Source organism: Crocuta crocuta, unplaced genomic scaffold (genome assembly GCF_008692635.1).
Source record: "Crocuta crocuta isolate KB4526 unplaced genomic scaffold, BGI_CrCroc_1.0 scaffold266, whole genome shotgun sequence".
Lineage (NCBI taxonomy): Eukaryota > Metazoa > Chordata > Mammalia > Carnivora > Hyaenidae > Crocuta > Crocuta crocuta.
Window position 1 is genome coordinate 4,470,490 of NW_027531005.1, and position 23,750 is coordinate 4,494,239.

At 44.0% G+C, this 23,750-nt stretch overlaps 1 long non-coding RNA gene across 3 annotated transcripts in view; it reads right to left on the reverse strand.

Annotated features, from left to right (window-relative positions):
- The window catches only part of LOC144237102 (uncharacterized), a 414,282-nt gene that overhangs the window by 277,397 nt on the left and 113,135 nt on the right, over positions 1-23,750 (reverse strand). For 2 of the 3 annotated variants that reach the window (XR_013336755.1, XR_013336754.1), the window contains exons 2-3: positions 6,941-7,152; positions 4,964-5,019 (exon numbers count right to left, since the gene is read on the reverse strand). This is a non-coding gene — a long non-coding RNA (uncharacterized LOC144237102). The remainder of the gene's footprint in view (positions 1-4,963; positions 5,020-6,940; positions 7,153-23,750) is intronic. The other variant, XR_013336756.1, reaches the window with a different exon arrangement.

Here is a 23,750-nt window from a genome sequence, read left to right on the forward strand (position 1 = left end):
GGTTGCTTTCTCTGTGACACCTTCGTTAGTGAACAGAAGAACACGGTGCAGGTTCCCAGCAGGTGGAGCACGGACCTTGTCCTGGTCTTGTCACTTACTAGGTAACCTTGAGTCATTTTCTGCCTTTGGATACTATCTTTTTATCTCCAAAATGAGAATGGTAGCTTATATTATTAGGCAATATTTCCTGTACAGGGCAGAGAAACCACCAACCATAAAATAAACAATTGATAACTGAAAATAAAAACTTGTGTTTGTGCTGAAAAAGAGTAAGAAGGATGAGTTTTTGCCATTTGCAACAACATGGATGGACCTAGAAGGTACTGTCCTAAGTGAAATAAGTCAGACAAAGACAAATACCATATGATTTCACTTATATGTGGATTCTGAAAAACAAACAAATAAACAAATAAACCAAAACAGACTCTTAAATACGTAGAATAAATTGATGGTTGCTGGGGGAGGGTATTGAGCAGGTGAGGGGAGATACCTAAAATCAATAAAGGGAATTAAAAGGGAAAAACGTCCAGTTATAAAATAAGTAAGTCACAGAAATGAAAAGGTACAGCGTAGGGACTACAGTCAGTAATACTGTAACAATGTTATATGGTGACTACACTTATCGTGGTGAGCACTGAGAAATGTACGGAACTGTTGAATCAATATGTTGTCCACCTGAAAATATAACACTGCATGTTAATTAAACTCCAGTAAAAAAAATTTCAATTTAAAAAACTTGTGTTTATCAAAAGACATTATTAAGAAAAAAGACAAACCAGACTGGAAGAAGTTATTCACAAAACACACATTCAGCTAAGGACTGTATCCAGAATTCCTAAATACAGTAAGTAAGAACAAAAACCAAAAAAGTAGGCAAAAGACTTGAACATGCACTTCACACACAAATGGACACAGAAATATTCAAAGAGCCAACATGCGGATGAAAATGTGCTCAATATCATTAGTTGCATGGGAAATCCAAAGTAATACCACATGAGGGGCATCTGGGTGGCTCAGTTGGTTAAGTGTCCGACTCTGGATTTCAGCTCAGGTCATGACTTCACAGATTCATGGGATGGAGCCCCACATGGGCTCCATGGAGCCTGCTTGGGATTCTCCTTCCTCTCTCTCCCTCCCTCCCTCCCTCCCTCTCTCTCTACCCACCCCCCACTCATGTATGCACGCATGCACTCTCTCTCAAAATAAATAAACAAACAAAAACACATGAAATACCACTATGCATCCAGCAAAACAGTTAAAAGTTAAGACTGACAACACCAATGTTCAAAGAGGGGTGGAGTAACTAGAACTCTTTTATGTTACTGGCAGAGGGGGGAGTGTGTAAAATGGTACAATCGCTTTGGAAAACTGGGAGTGTCTACTAAAATTAAACATATATATCGTTGAACTCAGCAGTTCCATTCCTGAGTATGTATGTACTCTAGAGAAACTAGTAAATATGTCAGTAAAGGTCATGAGCAAGAAATTCCGTATCAGTTTTATTCCTAACAGCCATGATTTTTTAAAAACCCAAAGGTCCATCAACAGGATAATAGATCAACTGTGGCATATCTATTTAAAAGAATATTACATAGTGAGGGGCACCTGGGTGGCTCTGTCAGTTGAGCATCCAACTTCAGCACAGGTCATGATCTCAAGGCTCTGAGTTCGAGCCTCGTGTTGGGCTCTGTGCTGACAGCTCAGAGCCTGTAGACTGCTTGGGATTCTGTGCCCCCTCTCTCTCTGCTCCTCCCCTGCTAGTGCTCTCTCTCTCACTCACTCACTCTCAAAAACAAATAAACATTAAAAAAATTTTTAAAGAATATTACACAGCAAGAAAAAAAACAAACTTATGCTTAATGCAATAACATAAATAAATCTCTCAGGCATAATGTCAAGCAAAAGAAGCCAGACACAAAAAAAAAAAAAAAAATACTGAAAGCTAAGATTTATATGAAGTTCAAGAACAGACAAACTAATCTGTGGCAGTAAAAGTCAGAACAGTGATAATTCTGATAGGTATGGTGGAGGTACTGACCAAGAAGGGGCACAGGGAACCTTTTGGGGTCATGGAAATGTTCTGTGTCCTTTTCTTGGTGGTTGTTACAAAGGTGTATATATATGTAAAACTTCAAGGAGCTGTCGACTTGAGATACATGCACTTTCCTGTACGTGTGCTATACCTGAATACAAATAAATAAATGAAAATTAAATAAAAGAAAAGATCTTTCCAACCTTGAAGGGTCTCTTCACAGCCTATTCTCAGTCCCCCTCTCTCAAACTCCCCACGCTAATAGCTTCACCTATCAACCTTCTGGAGCTCGCACATGGGCATGACACTAGTCTGAGCCTGCTAAAAGTTACCCCATCTGGATGGGCCCTTCCTGCTCCACACCCACACTACTCCTTGTCCAAAACAAAACTCCTCTTCCTCCTCCTCACCACTTACCAGAGCGGGCACCAATCAGTGTGACTTGCCGGCCCACACAGTTTCCCCTTCCCTAGGAACAGCCTCAGTCTTTGAGGGTGAGCCTCCAGAAAACATTACCTGGATGCCGAGAATCTAACTCCAGACTTCAAGCAAGTAGAGTCCATTTCTGTTGCTGATTCAAAAAAAACTTACCTATATACCCTGCCTGAGGCCAGCCCTTGTCCTGTCTAGCGCTCTGCTCCCAGAACCTATTCATGACTTTGCCTTTCTTTTTACCTCTTTAACTTGATTTCCCATTCCCGATGAGTCTTGTCTGACCCACACCTAAGACCTTTCTCAAGTCGGTCAGTCATCTCCTTTCCAACCCTCAAGACCGATGCCCATGTGTAGATCCTGGTCAATGCTAATCTGAGCCACTTTGGTTTTTTTTGTTTTGTTTTTTTTTATGTTTTTTTTTTTATTTATTTCTAGGAGAGAGAGAGAGAAACAGTCTGAGCAGGGGAGGGTCAGAGAGAGAGGGAGTCACAGACGGAAACAGGCTCCAGGCTCTGAGCTGGCCGTCAGCACAGAGCCCGACGCGGGGCCCGAACCCACGAACCGCAAGATCATGACCTGAGCGAAAGTCGGACGCTTAACCGACTAAGCCACCCAGGAGCCCAATCTGAGCCACTTTGAAACAGGCTCCTCTTCCTTCTCCCACCACCTTCTTCCTCTCTCATTCACCCTTCACCCTTCTGCTCCAGGAAGCCTCTTGCAGCCCAGCTCTGATCATGCCATTTCCTGTTCATCAACCTTGCCGGCTCCCATGAGCTACTAGAGACTGTGAGCAGGCTCCTTGGCTGTCACCAAGGCCCTCCACAATGCCCCAACTTGCCTTTCTAGTCTCCTCTCTGGCCTTCGTCCTCCCATGCCACGCCTGCTGCCTTCCATCTGAACTAGACAATTCGCACACTCCCAACATGCAAGTTCATGTCACGGGGCCACTGCTGACATGGTTTCCTCAGTTTAAACGTCCTACTCCACCCTTCCCACCCCTGCATCCTCTGTAACTGCTGAAACCTCACCCATCCTTCGAGGCCCAGAAAAAATGTGAGCATGGAGATAAAGCTTGCTCTTGTTAGACTGTATCCTCAAAAAGCACTTTATTCGTACTTCCATTATGAGTGTGTAATTCCTGACCTTGAGTGACAGGTACTTGCATCTATGTACGTCCATCTCCTCCAGGAGACTAGCTTCTTGTGAGCAGAGCCTGCCTCCAGCTGTATCCCTCCTGCTCACCACGGTCCCTGGTATGGAGTCAGTGCTCAATAACTAGGCAAGATTGAATTTTCTTAAGCTGCCGTGAAAAAAAAAATGAAAATGGGAGAAGAGGGATGTGGACAGAGTCACAGAGAGCAGAGCAACCTGGAAGTAGGAAAGAACAAAGTGCAGAAGGAGAAAATCCTGAGGAAGTGGAGCTCTCCTCCAGAACACTTTTATGACCAAAAGAGACAAAAGCTGCCCCGCTGAGCCACCGTGGCACTGGTACTGGCATGAGATGACACAAGGTGCGGTGCCAAAGCTGAAAACAAGACGAAAGGCAAGGGGCACCTGCTTGCCCTAACCTGGCTCAGAAACCCAGAGCTCTGTGCTAGAAGCATCACTTCAGCAGCTACCTGTCCTGAAGGACTGGTTCACTCTCCTCTACCCAGGGGCATTTCAACCAGCTCTTTTTAAAAAAGCAGCAGAATTATGCAGAAAGAAAATTCCTTCCATGATGTTGCCACCCCTGGCACAGAAATGATGGAAATAAAAGAAAAAAGAATGGGATTGTAAAGCCAGTCTGAATCTCAATAAAATGCCCACAAGGACTAAGACCTCCAGGCAATGGAGAGTCAGCAAGCACGGTATCAATTCCCTGGGAAAGGGGGGTACAAAGTGACAGTAGGGAGAGGAGGGAATCAAATGGCTTTTTATAGTCCCTAATATCTCTTCTGATAGCAGCCTGCCCGGCCTCCATGTGCCAGGATGCTGGGAAGATGAATGGATTTGTCTTTCCGTTAAATACCATTACCCGGAGCACTAGGGAGAATGAAGAATGGGTTACAGGCTCACATCCCAGCTTCCATCTCTTTTCTCCTAATTAAAAAAAAAGGTTACAAAAGCAACTCCTATATTCTCCCCAACCCATTCCCACCATCTACAACATGTATAACCTCAGGGGAAATAGGTAGCCCACTGATCTACAAAGGTCACCAGCCAGACCAATGCCCAGCACACAGCCTGTCCTGAGAAGCTAAAGTTCAAATCTAGACCATCGGCATGGTCAGGTCCACACTAGGTCAATGACATACTTCAAGATCAAGTTCCTTGCAGGATCATGTCGCCTTAAAGCCCAATAGCACTTTCCATTAAGAGGAATCATGAACGTTTGCTCTTTTGCCAGAGGTGCAAATGATTCTGCTTTTTGACGGGACTCTCTGTTGTTTGACTGATCGGGGCCATCCACATGCAGCACAACAAAACAAGAACAAATAAAATTAGTGGTCCCACCTCTAGCAGGGTTCATGATCAGTCCTCAGGCCAGCGGATCTCAATCTCAGCTACACCTGGGCAAAACATAATCGGAAAAGGAAATGATCTTATTTTACTTTAATGTTTTATTTATTCCTGAGAGAGAGAGAGACAGACAGACAGACAGACAGACAGACAGCGTGAGCAGGGGAGGGTCAGAGAGAGAAAGAGATACAGAATCGGAAGCAAGCTCCAGGCTCTGAGCTAGCTGTCAGCACAGAGCCCGACGTGGGGCTAGAACCCACAAACCGTGTGATCATGACCTGAGCCGAAGTCAGACACTTAACTGACTGAGCCACCCAGGTGCCCCAGAAAAGGAAATGATTTTAAAAGATCATATAAAGTAGTATTCTCAAAGAAAAAATTCTTAAGAAAAAAATTTAAATATGTGCAAGATCTACACATTGAAAACCATAAACACTTCTGTGAGAAATGTAGATATCCCAAGTAATAGAACTAATACTTAGTTTTATTAGAATTTAGCAAGGTCTGAGGCACCTGGGTGGCTCAGTCAGTTGGGCGGCCAACTTTGGTCTACGTCATGATCTCATCATTCTCGAGTTCAAACCCCGAATCGGGCTCTGTGCTGACAGCTCAGAACCTAGAGCCTGTTTCAGATTCTGTGTCTCCCTCTCTCACTACCCCTCCCCTACTCATGCTTTGTCTCTCTCTAAAAATAAACATTAAAATTTTTTTTAAAAAAAGAATTTAGCAAGGTCATAACTACAAGGTTAGTATACAAAAATCCACTGCAGTCTTTTACATCGACAGCAAGCAATCAGAAAATGAAATTTTAAAATACTTCCATGGACAGTAGCACCAAAAACATAAAACACTAGGAATAAATCTGGTAAAAGTTGGCTAAGCTCCCAAACACACCCAAAATTACAAAATATTGCTGACATAAATAAGACCCAAAGAAGTGGAAATGACCCATGTTCCATTTGGAACACTCAATATTAAGATATCAATTCTCCTCAAACTAATTTGTAGCATCAATGCAATCTCAATCAAAATCCCAGCAGGCTTATTTTGTGGAAATTGACAAGTGGGTTCTAAAATTCATATGGAAATGCAAAGGACCTAAAATAACCGAAACAATTTTGAAAAAGAATAAACTTAGAGATTTTATGCTGACTGATTTTAAGATTTCCCATAAGGTTACAATAATCAAGGCAGTGTTTACTAGTATAAGGATAGATATATAGATCAACGGACCAGAATAGCGAATCCAGAAATAGACCCACAAATAAATGGCAAATTGATTTTTTTTTTTGTTATTTACAAAAGTAACAACATAATTCACTAGAGAAAGGATAGTCTTTTCATAAATAGTTTGGGACAACTGAATATCCATATAAAAAAAAAAAGCCTCGGCCTGTCCCTCACACCATACACACACTGACTTGAAATTGATGACAGGCCTAAACATAAAAGTTAAATTATAAAATATCTAGAAGAAAATACAAAATAAGCCTTTGTGATTTGGGATGCGTAAATATTTCTCAGGACACAAAAAACATGAATCTCAAAAAATTGATAAAAATCATCAAAATTTTAAACTTCTGCTCTTTGAAAGACATTGTTAAGAAAATGAGAATTGTCCAAGATGGCGGAGAAGTAGGGAGCTCTGTACATTTCACTTGCCCCCGTCTCGCAAATGGAGAAGGCCCGAAGCCATAAGAACCCTTACAGAATCCAGGAGTTTGGGAGGAAAAGGAGACCAAGTCCGCAAAGAAAACCTTACAGAGTGAGTGCGAAATGGGGAAAATAAAAACAGGAGGGGACTGGAGACAAGGAGGGAAGGGAGGGAGCCCCCTTTGCGGGGAGCCACGGTGAGTCGAGGGAAAAAGAAAGAGTAGCTGAAACTGCTCAAGGAACTGTCCCTGTCCCTGGAGAAGAGAAAAAGCTCGGCTGGGGACACAGAGGGATCCAGTTTCCAGCTGTGCAGCTGACCTTGAGCAGGTCGCACTGGTCACAGGAGATGCCAGGAGAAACTGCTCCTCTGCTCACCAGCTCCATCCGAAGGGAAAGCGTTGCACCTGAAGCTGCCCCACCGCTCTTCTGGCTCCGCTCGATTTCCAGTGGGGAGGTTGCCAGCTTGAAACTGCTCAGAGGGACTCGGCCTGCAGGTTTATATTTCGGGTGGTATCAACAGGACCTGTGGACTAAGAACTGGAAATGAGGCCTGGCTTGGGACATAGAGCACGGCCTACCTCAGGTATGCACCGGGCACAGGGAGATCGGACCCAAAAGAGTGATTTGCAACACTCGGTTCAAGAGGGGGCTGGGGTGCTGCCATTTTCCTCCCCACAACCAAAGTGGGACCTCAGGGAGGTGGGGCACAGTGGAGGCTAAGACCCGCCTACACGAAACTACACCCATCCCCAGTAGAGAGCTGCTTTTTTTCTTCACCAGAGCCCAGGGCAAGACCAACATGGATGCACTGCCATGATTAATTCTAGATCAATTCTTTCTATTCAGATATATTTTCCCTTGTCTCATTCGTATCCCTCCCCTCTGCTGGACTGGGCACTCTGGTCACTGGTTTGCTTAAACAGTCACATTTAATCCATTCTCTACATGTATATTCTACACCTCCACTGCTACCTTTCTCTCTCTCTCTCTCTCTCTCTCTCTCTCTCGAGTACTCAGACTATATAGTTACTCTGAGTAACATTATCTTCATTTCTTTTGCCTCGCCTCTTACCATCTGCTCTTCTTTCTCTCTCTGAATTAAGCCTCTTAGTCTCTCTGCCTGGTCATTTCTCTTCCAATTTTGCTTCCTCCCCGCCCTGTCATTTCTCTCTTTGCATATGTGCTTCCATCAGCACTGCACACACCCTGCTCTTTATCTGGAGCTGGGAATTCTGGTTTTATGTTTTTAGACTGTCCTTTGTCTTTTGGGTTTTTTTCTTTTCTTTTCTTCCTTTTTATTTTTTCCATTTTTATTTTTATTATTTGTTTTTCCTTCTTCCTCTTTTTTCCTTTTTTTTCCTTTCTCTTTTTCCTTTTCAGTTTGTGTGTTTGTTGGATTTGTCTGTGTGTTTGTGTGCCTTTGTTCCCTATGTGTTTGTCTATCTGTTTTCTTTTCCAGGGCTACCTCAAGAAACAAGCCAAAGTACACATGGTGGAGAGTCCCAACTACCACTACAAGTAGGGAAATAAAATAACCAAAGTCTCAACAAGAGAGACCAAGAAACACTATTCAAAGAACACTTCCTGAATGGACAGGCCCTGGACACTCAAAGAGCCTTCTTTAATACAGCAGTACTCACAGGTGCAGAGCACATAACAAACTTATAAAACTAACATGAGACAGAAAGCTAGCCAAAATGACAAAACAGAAGGACTGTCCTCTAAAGAAATTCCAGGAAGAAATGACAGCTAAAGAAATGCTCAAAACATATATAAGCAACAAAACTGAACAAAGAATTTAGAGCAATAGTCATAAAATTAATCGCTGGGCTTGAAAAAGGCATGGAAGACAACATAGAAACTATAGCTACAAAGACTATGGAGATTAAAAATAGTTGTGATGAACTAAAAAATGCTATAAATGAGATGCATAATAAAATGGAGGCATCCAATGCACAGATTGAAGACGCAGAGAGAATAGGTGAATTAGAAGACACAATTATAGAAAAAGAGGAAGCCAAGAAAAAGAGAGATAAACTGATCCAGGAACACGAAAGGAACAGTTAGAGAGCTCAGTGATACAATCAAATGGAACAATATCTGTATCATAGGAATTCCAGAAGAGGAAGAGAGAGAGAAAGGCACTGAAGGAGTCCTTGAAAAAATTATAGCAGAGAACTTCCCCAATCTGGGGAAGGAAATAGACATTGAAATCTAAGAGGCACAAAGAACTCCCCTCAGAAGTAACTTGAATCGATCTTCTGCACGACATATCACAGTGAAACTGTGAAAATATAAGGACAAAGAGAGAATTCTGAAAGCAGCTAGGGAGAAAAGGGCCCTAACATAAAAAGGGAAACCTATCAGAGTGATTACAAGTCTATCTACTGAAACTTGGCAGGCCAGAAAGGAATGGTATGAAATCTTCGATGTGATGAACAGAAAAAATATGCAGCCAAGACGTCTGGAGCCTGCTTCACATTCTCTCTCTCTCTCTCTCTCTCTCTCTCTCTCTCTCTCTCTCTCTGCCCCTCTCCCGCTCACACTTTCTCTCTCTCAAAAATAAACATTAAAATTTTTAAAATAAACAGGTGCTAAGGACTGTCTCCATAATGAGCCAGAACATGTAACAAACCTATAACCAAGAAAAATATTAAAGCTGTTGTTCCCTGGGGACCTGGGTGGCTCAGTTGGTTAAGCATCCAATTCTTCATTTTGCCTCAGATTGTGATCAAGCCCAGCATCGGGGCTCTGCGCTGGCAGCACAGAGCCTGTATGGGATTCTCACCCGCTCTGCCTCTTCCCTACTCGTGCTTGCTCCCCCTCAAAATTATAAACTTAAAAAATATATTCAGCCAAAAATCCTCTATCCAGCAAGCCTGTCACTCAGAATAGAAGGAGAGATAAAAGTCTTCCCAAATAGGGCGCCTGGGTGGCTCAGTCGCTTGAGCGTCCAACTTCGGCTCAGGTCATGATCTCACGGTTTGTGGGTTCGAGCCCCGCGTCGGGCTCTGTGTTGGCAGGTAGCCCAGACTGGAGCCTGTTTCAGATTCTGTGTCTCCCTCTCTCTCTGACCCTCCCCTGCTCATGCTGTCTCTCTCTCTCTCTCGGAAATAAATAAAACATTAAAAAAAATTTTAAAAAGTCTTCCCAAATAAATAAAAATTGAAAGAATTCATCACCACTAAACCAGCCCTACAAGAAATCCTGATGGAGACTCTATCAGGGAAATGTTGCAAGGAACGCAAGATACCAGAGACACCACCACAAGCATGAATCCTACAAAGAACACAATGACTCTAAACCCATATTTTTCAATAATAACACTGAATTTAAATGGACTAAATACTCCAATCAAAAGCCATAGGGTAGCAGAATGGATAAAAAAAAAAAAACAAAATCCATCTATTTGCTGTCTACAAGAAATTCATTTTAGATCTGAGGACACCTTCAGACTGAAAGTAAGGGGATGGAGAAATATATATCATGCTACTGGAAGTTGAAAGAAAGCTGGAGTAGCTATACTTATATCAGACAAACTGGACTTTAAAGTAAAGGCAGTAACAAGGGATGAAGAAGGGCATTATATAATAATTACAGGGTCTATCCATCAGGAAGAGCTAACAATTATAAACGTCTACGCACCGAATACAGGAGCACCTAAATACATAAAACAATTAATTGCAAACAGAAACAATCTTATGGATAAGAATGTACTAATAGCAGGGGACTTTAATACTCCACTTACATCAGTGGATAGATCAACTAGACAGAAAATCACTAAAGAAACAATGGACTTGAATGACACATTGGACCACATGAATTTGACAGATATATTTAGAACTCACATCCTGAGGTCACGGAATTCACTTTCTTCTCAAGTGAGCATGGCACATTCTCCAAGATAGATCACATACTGGGACATAAAGCAGTCCTCAATAAATATAAAGAATTGAGATCATACCATGCACACTTTCAGATCACAATGCTATGAAACTTGAAATCAACCACAGGAAGAAGTATGGAAAACCTCCAAAAACATGGAGGTTAAAGAACATCCTACTCAAGAATGAATGGGCCAATCAGGATATTAGAGAAGAAATTAAAAAAATATATGGAAACAAATGAAAATGAAAATACAATTCAAACTCTATGGGATGCGGCAAAGGCAGTCCTAACAGGAAAGTACACTGCACTCCAGGCCTATTTCAGGAAATTAGAAAAAGGGCAAGTACAAAATCTAACAGCTCACCTAAAGGAACAAGAGGGAGAGCAACAGGAGCACCCCAAACCCAGGAGGAGAAGAGAAATAATAAAAATCAGGGAAGAAATAAACAATATAGAATCCAAGAAAACAGCTAAACAGATCAATGAAACCAAGAGTTGTTTTTTTGAAAAAATAAATAAAATTGACACACCTCTAGCCAGGCTTCTCAAAAAGAAAAGAGAAAGCACCCAAATAGACAAAATCATGAATGAAAAAGGACTTATTACAACCAACCCCTCAGAAATACAAGCAATTATCAGGGAATACTATGAAAAATCATATGCCAACTAGACAACTTAGAAGAAATGGACAAATTCCTAAACACACACTCACTACCAAAATTCACACGGGAAGAGATAGAAAATCTGAACAGACCCATAACTAGTGAGAAAATCAAATCAGTTATTCGATTTGTGGGCTCCCAACAAATAAGAGCCCTGGGCCAGAGGGCATCCCTGGGGAATTCTACCAGACATTTAAAACAGAATTAATACCCATTCTTCTCAAGCTATTCCAAAAAATAGAAATTGAAGGAAAACTTCCGGACTCATTTTACAAAGCCAGCATCACTTTGATTCCCATGCCAGACAGGGACCCAGCNATGGAAAGAGCCTAAGTGTCCATCAACTGACGAATGGATCAAGATGTGGTTTATCTATACCATGGAATACTACATGGAAATGAGAAAGAATGAAATCTGGCCATATGTAGCAACATGGATGGAACTAAAGGGTGTTATGCTGAACGAAATAAGTCAGGCAGAGGACAGATACCATATGTTTGCACATATAGGTGGATTAGGAGAAAGTTAACGGAGGATGACGCGGGAGAAGAAGGGGAAAAATAGTTGGGGAGAGGGAGGGAGGCAAACCATGAGACTCTTGAATGCTGAGAACTGAGGGCTGATGGTGGTAGGGAGAGGGGAAGGGGGGTGATGGGCATGGAGGAGGGCACTTGTGGGGATGAGCACTGGGTGTTATATGGAATCCAACCCGACAATAAACTATTTAGGAAAAAAAAAAAAAAGAAGGAAGAAAATCTGGGAGAAAACCTACAGCTAAAAAGAGAAGGGAGTGGGATGCCTCGCTGTCTCAGTCAGTGGAGTGTGCAACTCTTGATCTTGGGGTCATAAGTTCATGCCCCGTGTTGGGCTTAGAGTTTACTTCATTAAAATTAAAAATATGTGTGTATGTATATATTTATATATATATATTCCCTATATATAGGGAAGAGAGAGAAGGAAAAGGCTTCAATAAATGAGAGTTGGAGGTTTACCCAAAGTATGTCAACATTTATTTGAGCTGATCAGACAGTAAGTATGTCAACATTTAGTTGAACTGATCAGACAGTAAGCTGGGCAACAGGTCCCTTGGGGTCCAAGCCTTTCAGGGGAATACTGTACTAGAATATCCTTTATGCTTTCTGGAAAAAGAGAAGATTCAGAAGGTCTAATTCTTCAGCTCCGGGGGATTTTGTAAACATGAGTCAAGTGTCACAAAGCTTTTTAGAGAAGGGTTGATATGCAGTAGATATGGGTGACCCCAGGAGACACAAGCCCAGAGGACCCCAACGGTCTACATCTGAGTACAAGACCCAGGAGACTTCTTGGACACAGAAATGTTTCCCGTTCAGTTCGGGATCAATACTTACTTTTCTCCCATGGGCCAAATTTCTGTGTACTTTTATGGAAAAAGAAAGAACTTCAGTCCTGACAAGCTGTAATTCACCTCAGTGTGAGCTCTGATGCTTCAGAACCACATCTAGGAAATTACTACCTCACACATCTTTAGGCTTGGTTACTGAGGCCTCACAGTGTCACTTTTGTTGAGTTAACTGATGACATCTGATGGCTTCTAAAATGTTATATGAATCAAAGTGCCATCCACAATCTGTTATTTTATCTCCTGAACCAGGGAGCAACCTGGTAAAACTTCTAAGGATGGGACAAGCAAGCCATTTTTCAAATGAATGACAGGGCTTGACTAAGAAGGTCGGGTCAGGGAAGGAGAAGGACAATGAGCATGAAACCCTTACTGGTCATGATTCAGGTCCTTGAAGATATTGAGAAACCCCCACACAGCAGGCACACATCACCAACGGCTGATCTGTCAGAAATACCAGAAGCTGAAATGAGGCAGAACAGTGGGCTTCCAAAAAAGAAAAATAATAACAATCTCACACTTTATGGATTTAGAGTTATGCTTTCAAGAAATAATGTATGGAGATGATTATTTCACTGAAAAAATGCACATGGCAAATAGCTAGCTTGCCAGACCAGCATTGACATGGATGTGATGTAGGCTTACATGTTTATTTGCAAAACTCAATGTAATAGAAATGGACATCACACTTTGCATTTATATAGCAACTATTTCTCCAAGGACCTCAAAGGATTCTGCAGCCATTACTGGATTCATCCTTGTTACATGCTTGTAAAATGAAGGAGAGGCAAGGATTACACATCCCATTTTATTAAAGAGGAAGCAGACACCCCAAGAGGATCCACGGATTGGCCAAGGGCATATTGTGAGTCATTTATTTGCTCAAAACCACGTAGGGACTGAAATTAGTCCCAAACTGTCCTTATACTTGCTGGTTTTTACCTACAGACTTCTGAAAAGGAAATGACTCTGTTTCTCAGCCTTGTGTTTGTGATTCAGACCATCAGATAGCCAGTGTCGAGGGCAGGGTGTGAGCTCCAGAAGGTAGAGGTGAGCAAGTGTTTGGCATTTCACCTTTCCTTCCATGCGCTGCTGCTGCCCATGTTCTATGAACAGATGCAAGGCTCTTGACAACATGGAAGAGAAAATCTTCCTGCCATTACTGCACCAGAACCAAACGACAGGGCTCCATGTTAATCACTGACATTCAGTGACTCCAAAATGTGCAATTTCAAATGCTTCAATGCCCTTTGTCATTTACCTTACAACTACTACGTGCAGTCTTATTTCCTTGTAAAGGTAAGAAACAGGCACAAAGAGATTGTATGACTTATCAATGGTCACAGAAGTAACATATTTTAGGCTCAGGATTCGAATGCATTTTTGCTGATTTGAAAAGTTGTATATTCCTACCGTGTTTTCCTGACATGACTTCACTCTCCCACACAATGGGGTCCTAGAGTCATACCCTAGAGAACTTTAAAAATACTAGAGCCAACCTGGGGCTACACACACACACACACACACACACACACACACACACACTCCCAATGACAGCCCAGGGCGAGTGCTATTTCACCCCATTCTCCCTGGACAAATCCACTGGACATAGCCCTGTCTCAGGCCACTCTGCACCCCAGGATAATTTGAGCCCTCTCCTGCCCCAGATTCACACACTTGTCTGATGCAGGTCTGAGCTGGTAGCAGAGCCAGCTGAGTGCCATGAACAGGAAAGGAAGGGAAGATGGAAGATGGTAAACCGGAAGCTGCCCCAGGGCAGTGTTCTCCCTCCTCCACTGAACACCACCAGCTGGCATGGAAGTGCCAACCATCACCAGCAGCATGGGTAAGGTCTGTCCTCTGGGGGCCTCACATTCATCACAGAGAGAGAAAGTGAGGTGCAGACCCTGCCCCAAGCTACCAAGGAAATCAGAGAGTGGAAATGCAGCAAGAACTATTTTCCCTCACGTTTTCTCTAATCTAGAGTTCAAATGTGATATATCAAGCAGTAGAGAAAGCCACCCTCTGAAAATCGGCATTGGAAGGGTAAGGACCAATGTTTTCAGTGGGACCTTATTGTTTTAAGTGCTTTATGTGCAGCATCTCATTTATGTCCACACCTCGGAGGTATAGCTATCATTACACCCATTCTCTGAACAAAGAAAGTGACACTCAGAGTTCAAACAGCAGAGCTAATAGGTAATAAACCCAGGATTCAGATATGGATCTGTGGGGCTCACACCCTTCCCATTAAGCTTCACTAACCTCCTCTAAAGAGTCTGATGTTGTGCCCTTCTCCTGATGATGTCATCCCATGGCCCCAGGGGAAGCTTCTGGCTTATCATCAGAGCAGGGATGCGAGTCACAGATGCAGGCAGACCCATACGTGGGCGAGACGCCCTCTTCAAAGGGCACCTCATGCACTGGGCCTGGGATGCAGCCTTAACAGCACTGGTGATCCCAGGCTTTGCCTTCTAGCTGGCACCCGACAGTATGGAACAGTGCTGTCCACAAACACTGTCCGTAAAAAAGTTGCTGGTGTTGAATGTGGAGAAAAGAGAATCCTTGTGCACTGCTGGTGGGAATGCAAATTGGTGCAGCCACTATGGAAAACAGTATGGAGGGGCCTCAAAAAATTAAAAATAGAACTACCATACGACCTAGCAAATCCACTTCCGGAAATATGTCCAAAGGAAATGGAAACACTAACATGAAAAGATCTCTGCACCCCCACGTTCATTGCACATGACTCACAATAGCCAGGACATGAAAACAATCTAAGTGTCCACCAATGGATAAACGGAGTAAGAAGTTGTGATGTACATACAAGGGAGTATTACTCAGCCACGTAAAGAAATCCTACCATTTACAACAACATGGATGGACCTGGAAAGCATTACACCAAGTGAGATAAGCCAAACAAAAAAAGACAAATACTGGATGATCTCACTTATATGTAGAATCTAAAGAAATTTTTTTAAGAAACACCAAACTGGGGGCGCCTGGGTGGTTCAGTGGGTTAAGCATCCAACGTCAGCTCAGGTCATGGTCTCAGAGCTCATGAATTCAAGCCCCGCATCAGACTCTGTGCTGACAGCTCAGAGCCTGGAGCCTGCTTAAGATTCTGTGTTTCCTTCTTTCTCTACCCCTCCCCTGCTCATGCTCTCTCTCTCAAAAATAAATAAATATTTTTTAAAAATTTTTCTTAAAACATCAAACTGTAGGGGCACCTGGGTAGCTCAGTCGGTTAAGTGTCCGACTTCGGCTCAGGTCATGATCTCACAGTTCGTGGGTTCAAGCCCGCATCAGGCTCTGTGCTGAACTCTTGCTCAGAGCCTGGAGCCTGCCTTGGATTCTGTGTCTCCTTCTCTTTGCCTCTCCCCTGCTCATGCTCTGTCTCACTCTATCTCTCAAAAATAAATAAATGTAAAAAAATTTTTTTTAATAAATAAAAACACCAAATTGTAGAAAAAATTATCATATTTGTGGTTAACAGAAGTGGGGGAGTGGGAAAACTGAGGGAAGTTGGTCAAAGGTCCAAACTTTCAGTTATCTGATAAATAAGTACTAGGGATGTGACATACAACATGACTACAGCTAACACTGCTATATGATATACAAGAAAGTTAAGAGAGTAGATCCTAAAAGTTCTCATCACAAGGAGAGTTTCTTTTTCTTCTTGTTGTATCTCTGTGAGATAATGGATATGAACTAAACCTACCGTGGTAATCATTGCATAATACGTGCGAATCAAACCATTATGCTACCGTACACCTTGAACTTATACAGTGATGTGTGTCAATTATTTCTCAATAAAACTGGAAAAAATATATGTAATATGAACTACTGATGCAAGCCACATAGGTAATCTTAAATGTCCAGTGTTCATAAAATAAGTAAAAAAGAAACGTGTGAAATTAATTATAATAATACACTTTATTTAAACCAATACATCCAGTGGACCATCATTTCAAAATGTAGTCAATATAAAAAATATTAATGAGATATCTTACATTCTCTTTTCTGTACTAGGTCTTTGAAACCCAGAGAGTATTTTACACTTACAACACATATCCATTTAGACAAGCCAGATTTCAAGTGCTTGATAGCCACATGTGGGTAGCAGCTTCCCTACTGGACAGCACAGATGTGGAAGAATGTTTGGAAGAAAGCTTGGAAAACTTGCACAGTGGGTCCTTAATTGACCAACTACCAAGGTGCCTTAGCATAAGGTTGAGAGGTTGGACTCTAGAGCCAGAATTGTCTGCCTCTGAACTCCAGTTCTACCACATGGTCTCTGTCCTTGGGTAAGCTACTTAGTTTTTGTCGCCTCACCTGTAACATGAGGATGACAATATCTACCTCATAGAGTTCTTTGAGGATAAAAAAGGAAGTGTTTAAACAGTAATGGGCACAGAGGGCTCCTGGGTGGCTCAGTTGGTTGAGCGTCCAACTCTTGGTTTCGTCTCAGGTCATGATCTCACAGTTTGTGAGATCAAGCCACATATCGGGCTCTGTGCTGATATGAACCTCCTTGGGATTCTCTCCCTCTTTCTCTGCCCACACCCCCCAAAATAAATAAATATTTTTTAAAAGAACAGTAATGGGTATGTAGTAAGCAATGTAAAGTCATTTGCTGCCATTATTATTATTATTATTATTATCATCATTATTACTATTATTCCCCCTGGGACTCCACTACCTTATCTGTAAAATAAGGATATTAAAAAGAGATGATTATTGAGATTCCTCCTTCTTCTGCTGTTTAATGGAAAATTGGGGCAGGAATCTAATACCATGTTTAATCTCTGAGTTTCAGTTGAGTGTCCACTGGGCAGGACCCCAGATCCAGCCTGTTTCTACAGGGGAGACCTGCAAGACGCCCCTACGGCTGGGGCGAGGTAGGGTGGGGAGAAGGACCTGCCGCCTCATTTGTCATCAGTGCTGGAAACGCGCTCCCTCCACCCTGGGCTTACGTTGACTCCTCCATGGACAGCCTCTACATTCCCACAGGCATCCTCCACAGATCCTTACAAAGTCCCCAGTTATAATCCCTCCACTGTATGAACCTGTGAGCTAGAAGAAGTCTAAGCTGGGCCTGCAGTTTGGAGCAAACCTCGTCCTTTTCCAAGTGCCTCCAGCACCAACTAATAGAGAAGAATCCCCGCAGGGGATGGCAGCCCTGCAGCTTTGCCTGTCAGCTGTCCTCGGGGCCGAGAGAAGAAAAAGAAGCCGGGTGGTCAGAAGGCCAAATGCTTGTAAAGCTCTGAATGAAGACGCCAGAATTGTAGCAATAGCTATCCCAAGGGGCGCAGCGCGGCCTTCCACCTGTCGGGCTTGTGTCCCCTGGAGACCAAACTGATCGGCTGTAGAAATTCAAGGTGGAAACAGCCCAGTGGCTCAGGCCCCTCATCCCCGGGGAGACTGGTGGGGAGAGCGCGTCTCCACACTCACCTCCAGCGATTGCTCCACTCCCTCCTGGAATGAGTCAAAAGCTGGAGCATCTGCTACTTCTCGTGGAGGGTGGGAATCTGCCGTCTAATGTCCCTCAGCACCAGGAAGTTTTCCTCCCCAGGATACCAAACAGAAGGATGGCAGGGCTGCTCGTCTCAGAAGAAGAGACTCAACAAGCAAACCATAGCCCCCACCCCCGCCACGCAGCGGTTTCTTCCCAGCTGTTCGCATAGATTTGCCGAGACCTACATTCTGCCACATCAGCAAGCCCTTGCGGAGAGCCCACCCTGGAATCGGAGATGCCAGAGAACCGGGAATCACAGGCCCAGCGGTGAGAAAGGACCCAAGCCCAATCACCAGTCAATGTAACGAGAACAAAGCACCATCCTCGGCCCTGGGGGACGCAGGAACAAAACTGAGACCCTCGCACTCAGGCCCACTGGGAGCACCAGGGCCTGGTCTCCAGGTGAACTGGGGGGATGCTTTCGCGCATCCCAGACACACTGACTGAATCTGAAATACTCCCGTATTCCGGCCTGGTTGAGTGCCCTCAACCCCCGCCACAAAGGGGCCGCCTTCTCCCTTCGTGACTTGCTGAGGGCTTCCTGGCCCCTGGGCTGCACCCAGAAAGAATTCTGGAATCCCGTCTAAATGCAAGGGGCTGACCCGAGCCAGAGTTGCCATCGCACCTTTATCATTAGCACCACCACCTCTCTCCCACCCACACCCCCTGTGGTCCTCCCAGGTAAGCCAAGGTGGGGGGGGGGGGGGGGGGTGCAGTCTTCTTAACTGCAGCAGCCGAACACCACCCATGCAGGCATGACCCGAAGTGACCTTCCTGTCCTCCCCGTGAAGGAAAATGAAGGTCCTACAGGACCTGGGCCAAGGAGAACTGGAATATGAAAAGAGGGGGCAGGATTCTTTCACACTGCAAGAGGAGCGCGAGTTTTCTGCTCCGAGGCCACCTGTGGTCCTCGGTTTTGTCTCTCCAGGCCTGTTCCTTTTGCTCATTAGGTAAATGTGCCAACGCAAGGAAAGAAATCAAGACCTGCTTAGCTTTCCCCACTGGCCCCGTCAATTGTTCCGAGGAAGACAGTTCCTTCCACACGGTTCGGGAAATGGGTCCCAGGGGGGCAAGGAACGGCTCGGTCCCATAAATGTATTTACACAGCACGGGGCTTGTTCCTCACATGTGGCCAGCAGCCCACCTCTCCTGAGGGCCCCCAGGAAGTTTTATCACCTGGGAGGGCCCTGAGCCGCTGCTCTTACCAAGTCCCTCTTCGATCATCAGAACAGACAGATTGGCTGTGCGGAGAGGCGGTCTCCCCGAGTGAGCCAGCTCAGTGGCTGACAGAAGGTTCTGCAGCCGTCTGAGGCAGGCAGACTCCTCTGCACACCGTCTGCACTCCCTCGCTGGGGCTGTCTCCTCACACTGTCTAATGAGGTTCTCTGCTCAGGATGGAGGGAGCGGAAAAAAGCTCAGATCACAGCATCTTTGACAAAGGCATCGCTTAGAAATAGGAGAGGTAGCAGGGGCATCAGGGTCAAGCCAGAGAGGCAAGACTGAACGAAAACGACGAGATCTATTCCAGAGAGTTTCAGAGATGAAAATGAAATTCAAAACACCATCCAGTCCTGCAACCCACTGTACAGATGAGAAACTGCAGTCCAAAGAAAATAAGAGTATTACACGGTAGTTAAGAACAAGGACTTTGGGACTTGGTTGTCACCAGCTCTACAACTTGCTTGCACTGTATGATCTCTGACCTAATTTCCATGAATCTCTCTTTCTCATCTTTAAAATGCCTATAATAAAACCCACCTCATAAGATGGTCTGTGATGCTCATGTGGGACGATGAAGTAAATAAAGCACTTAGCACAGTAACTGCGTAATTAATGGTAACAGTTATCACTATTATTAAGAAATTTGACCAAAATCACTCAGAGAATCCATCTCAGATATAAAACTCAAATTCAGTTCTTTGTTCAGGTGGTCAGGGACTTCAAGTCACTTTCTGTGTCAGTTTAGGACCTCCATTCCCTTGCTGAGCACAGTGGCTTAAGAAACTGGAGGTACAGCCTTTCATATGAGTAAGACCAAATGTTAGAAGCACAGCACTGGCAAGGGAGCCCCATGAACACAGCCTCCTATTTTTCTGCCATCCTGAGCTCTTGACTTATATCCTCAAGGTCACAAGATGGCTGCTGGGGCTCCAGTCACCGGCAGGAAATAGAATGAAAAGAGGCAATGAGGCACTCCTCCCAGTAGAGTCAGCCCCCTTTCCAAAGATTTCCCAGAACCCCATGCTGTAACTTTTGCTTATAATTGCACACCCTGGCTGCAAAGGAAGTTGGACAGCACCCGAGAAATCCAGGGTTTGGGTTACAAAGAAGGAAACAGATATCGCAAGGGTAACGATCAGTCTTGACTTTGTAGCCACACTCTTTATGATAACAAATTAAGTCTTAGTCACCCCTTGCATCTACTTCCCACCCAGGAGCTCTTAAGGGAATATCCAGATGCTCCCCGTTTATGCCTACAGCTGCCCCAGTGGCACACCCTGGTCCAGAATGGGAATCTCAACACCCTTGGGCACGCCTTCTACGGGACTCTGTAGATAGAAAGAGCAAGCAAAGGAGGGGCTGCTCTGGGCGGGCTCCACACTGTCCATGGCCTCTCTAGGTTCCCATTGGGTTACAGGGTAAATTCCTGTTCCTCTCTCCCATTAGAGCAGATCTGAGCAACACTGAGATGACACCTGGAAAAGTCAGTTTCTAAGTCTCTTCTGCTCTACACCCTCCACAAGTGCCCCATTTCTTTCATAGTAAAAGCCAGAGTCCATCACACTGATCTGCCAGGCCCCCCTTAATCCCTCCAGGCACCCCTTTTGTGTCATTCACTCCATTATACTCTTCACTCACCCTACTCTTTGCTGCTCCTCACATACACACATACATTTCAACCCCAGGGTCTTTGCACTTGCTGTCCTCTTACCTGGAATGCTCCTTCCTCAGGTATCCAAATGGTTTACTCTCACTTTCTGTAAGGCTTTATTTAAACATCACCTTCTCAGTGAGGCCTACACGGACTACTCTATTGTAACCACCATGGTACCCCCAAACAGTCACCCTCTTCCTTTTTTTTTTAATTTTTTTTTTACATTTATTTATTACTGAGAGACAGAGAGAGAGCACGAATGGGGCAGGGGCAGAGAGAGGAGGAGACACAGAATCTAAAGCAGGCTCCAGGCTCTGAGCAAGCTGTCAGCACAGAGCCCGATGCAGGGCCCGAACCCACGAACCACGAGATCATGATCTGAACCAAAGTCGGACGCTCAACAGACTGAGCCACCCAGGCGCCCCAAATGGTCACCCTCTTCTGCTTTCCCAGAGCACTCCTCATCTTCTAACCTACCATACCCTTTAGTTCTTTATTACATTTATTCATTATGGTTGGCATACTGCCATGCAGTTTATTCATTTCTCATCTTTATTTATTTATGTGTTTTGAGGGCAGGAATTTGGGTCTGTTGTGTTCACATCTACACCCTCAGCACCTAACACAGAGCCTGACACACACAGCAGATGCTTCATAAATATTTGTTGAAGAAATGTATTTATTAATGTAGCTCTGTCTTGGGGCAAATTAGAATTGCCAATTAGGAAAGGCAGTTGACAGGAAAGGAACAGATAAGAATCTGGTGTAACCAGCAATAAAGACAGAAGCATCCACATTAAGTCAGATCAAGGAAACGGGCCTTCTGAGAGAAGACACAGAAAATTAACGACCTAGATTCATGTTATACCTTTCCTAGCTAGATGAGTAAATACATTCTCTAGCTATTCTGCAGACAAGCGTTAGCATACCCATTTGGTGGATGGGGAAACTAATTACCAGTAACAATGAGTCTAGTATCTCATATGGTCCTCCTAAATGATTCACAACTCAGCCCTGACTCAGGGTCTATAGCCTAAAAGAAAGCTGGCTTATTCTTCAAACGAGCTGCCACTGGGGTAATTGCACATTTTCTTCCACCTACAACTTTCTGCCCTTCCTCTGAATCTGCTGTTTTACTGTGTGGCTCTCACAAGTACCTTTCACCTTGGGAGGTCACTTTTCAAAATAAGACCACTATGCTGTTGAAAGCCAGGGAAAGGCCAAACAGTCAGGTCCAGGTAATGTTCCCTCCCATTTATATGCCCCAATACCCCATATTCAAGGGATACCTAGGTGACAACGGAATCCATTCTCTGTCCCTAAATCAGCTAGAAATGGTTTTTTCCTCTCCTACTGAATAATTTGGAAGTGATTTTGAAAATGCAATGCAAAGAGAGCAGTCTTTTTTTTTCCTCCTAGCCATGAAAATACACCCTGCTTTCCAGAGCCTGATTAATGTTAAATATGACCTTTTGCAAAGTTTCTTGGCAGGTTAATTTATGATGCTTCCAGATTCTAATGTACCAGGCAGTGGCTGTTTATGTGTTTGATGAAGTATTCTTTGTCCAGAGTTGATATGTTTTAGCAGATCTTCTGTAGCTCACTCCCCCTTTCTCACTCTTGCTCTTTCAATCTCTCTTTTACTCTAACTTTGTGCCTGGGTATTTAATCAATCTTACTAGGGAGAAAACATGAATATATTTACGAATCCTCGATCCCTAAGTTGTCATGCATGCTGTATTAGCTTATTACTGTATCTCCAAGATAATTCTTCCCTCTCATCTCCCTACACCTGTGCTTTTGAGTTCAGGGAGAACTCAAGTCGACCAAAATTACTTTTATGTATGGTTCGCTACAAGAGCTGCTTTGAGGGTCTCAGTCTTGAACAGGTGTATCTTCTCCTTATTGCCTTTGCCTTTGTTCTTCCCTGTCTCAGAAAGAGAAATCTAGTGAGCTAGACTTGAGCCCCAAGAAGTTGTTTCGGCCCACAAATATAACTAAGTTTAATGAGCATGTAGACACATTCAGGGAAGAAAGGCCAACGGATGCGCAGCAGGGATGGAAGTTGCCCAGGAGACACTTTACCCTTGGAAGGTATGTCCTGGAAGCCAACTATTGCTTACACGGAAGTTCCAGGATATCAGAGGTTTCAACCTTCCTTCTATGGAGCCTGGACCAGTGCGTGGCACGCAGTAAGTGCTTGGTTTTCATTGAAAGAAGGAAGGAAGGTGAGACGGCAAGGAAGAAAAAAGGAAACATGAAGACCATACTCTCTCATACAGGGACCCTCAAATCTTTATTAGAGGTGTAGGGACAAGCATCTGAGCCCAAGGAGCAATGTTTTCATTTTTATAAAAGCCCAGGTTGCTGCCAGTACCTCCGTGACTGTCCCTACCTGAGCAGCCATGATAGGTGCTGAGACCAGAGCCACAGCCCCCTCTATGCAGTCAAAGCATGTGCATTTGAACCAGTAGTTTTAAATGCATTGTGGATGGCTTTACTACATCAGTGAGGATCGGAAAGGGCTCGCGAGCAGAGCAAAAGGATCAGGGGGCTGCATCACAGGCCCAGCTGAGCAAGAGGACACAGACTGTATGGAGGCCAGACAAGAGAGCTGTGCGATTTCTCCAGAAGTACTCTGCCACCTGGAGAAAGAGCAAGAGCAATGGGATAATTGCGTTTGTTCAAGGTCAAGAGGCAACCAAACAAGTGCGGCAGAGGCTCAGGAGGTCAAGAAGTGGATGGAGCCAGGATACACAGAGGGTCCAGGCTGCAAGCAGAGTGGGGAGAAACCAGGGGCTTGTGAC